The sequence below is a fragment of the Formica exsecta genome, unplaced genomic scaffold (genome assembly GCF_003651465.1).
Source record: "Formica exsecta isolate Colony F162 unplaced genomic scaffold, ASM365146v1 scaffold4, whole genome shotgun sequence".
Lineage (NCBI taxonomy): Eukaryota > Metazoa > Arthropoda > Insecta > Hymenoptera > Formicidae > Formica > Formica exsecta.
In genome coordinates this window covers 2,022,717-2,024,088 of record NW_021851238.1, presented here as the reverse complement: position 1 = coordinate 2,024,088, position 1,372 = coordinate 2,022,717, and the positions used below count along the sequence as shown (strand labels likewise).

General features: G+C 37.9%; 1 protein-coding gene across 3 annotated transcripts in view; it reads right to left on the bottom strand.

The window, feature by feature from the left end:
- Nucleotides 1-1,372, bottom strand: part of LOC115239956 (nephrin-like) — a 379,693-nt gene that overhangs the window by 321,955 nt on the left and 56,366 nt on the right. Inside the window, exon 1 of one of the 3 annotated variants that reach the window (XM_029814848.1) lies at nucleotides 689-783. The exons of the other annotated variants lie outside the window; for them this stretch is intronic. The gene's annotated coding sequence lies outside the window, so the exon portion shown is untranslated. Of the gene's footprint in view, nucleotides 1-688; nucleotides 784-1,372 lie in introns of those variants that run through there. 3 annotated transcript variants of the gene reach the window in all.

Genomic DNA, 1,372 nt, shown 5'->3' with positions numbered 1-1,372 from the left:
ATATCTAAGTCCTCACATGGTTTTTACGCTATTATTGCAACTCGCGCTCTTTAATTACATCACGTACAAATTACACGGGCATTATTGCTCTCTAAGACATAATAGATATATTTTGAAATTCGAGCGTTGCTCGATACCAGGTAATAACAGGGGTACTCATCAGTCTGGAAAGTACGCAACTGTTCAATCGTCCAGTCCGGTACGGAGTAGTAAATGCCATTATATGGACGGACAGATCGCCTTACAGTTTGTAGTCGGCATTACACGCTCGCGTTGCACTCCGAAGTTAGAACAACGCTACGGGTATTGACTCTAGACGTGCCGCCGTTTCGCGATCCGGCCATTTCTGACTTGGCTATTAACAACGAACAAACGAACGAGGTTTGCGTCAGTTTAGAGCGTGGACGAAATTGGCGGTCGCCCCGAATCGCTTGTTTCGAAGTACTTTAACGGATGTGTTCGAGCATTAATCCAACCAAACAAACAACGTCCCGTTCTAATTTAATGCATGTTCTATATACACGTTTATGTCTTTAATTCTCTCTAATGTTCGTTACAATTGTCAAAGTATCGATCGAACAAAAGCTCTTTTTCTACATTCATAATTATTATGCGAAAAGTACAATCTCAAATATGTGTAACGTCAACGCAATACGCGAAAATAATTTAGCAATAAGACGAGACGTACCTTGTACGTGTCGTGTATAACACAAGCGTTCGTCCTTTTAATGAAGAGAGACTCCTGATGTCGCCGTAATTCTAGCGTAAATGACAACACTACCTTTCCGTAGCGCTCGACTACGAGTGAGCTTATGTGTGAATGAAGCGTCCCTCTTTCCCGTGTCCTTCAGCGAAACGGCGAAGAAGGGAAAACGTCGCGCCACAACAATACAACTCTGTGGCTCGAAGGACGTGACGAATACATTGAAAAAACGCTAAATAATTTCCGTGACTCTAATACATATGGTGTCTCATAATCATCAAATCTTCTTCTAATACTTTCTGACCAATTTGATGAGGGTTTTTCTTTAGCGAAAATTTATCGAGACATCAATTATTTTCAGCATCAATAAATTATAAGTGATCGAAAAAAAAGCGAATTTTTGTGCGAATTAGAAAGTTCATTTATGAAATTAACAAGTTTGCAAAACTAAATTCTTCAAATTAATTTCAGGTAAAATTTAATAAAATTTTAATTTTAAGTTTAGTTTATATGGTAATTATTCAGAATCACGGCTCCACTTGCAAATGGGCTGCAAATTTTTTCACGGACTTTTTATGTTTAGAAAGAAATATAAATAACCATTTTTAGTTGGGGGAGGCCCAAAAAAAAAGTTATATACCAAAAAAGGGTAATTATTTCGAATAAGGT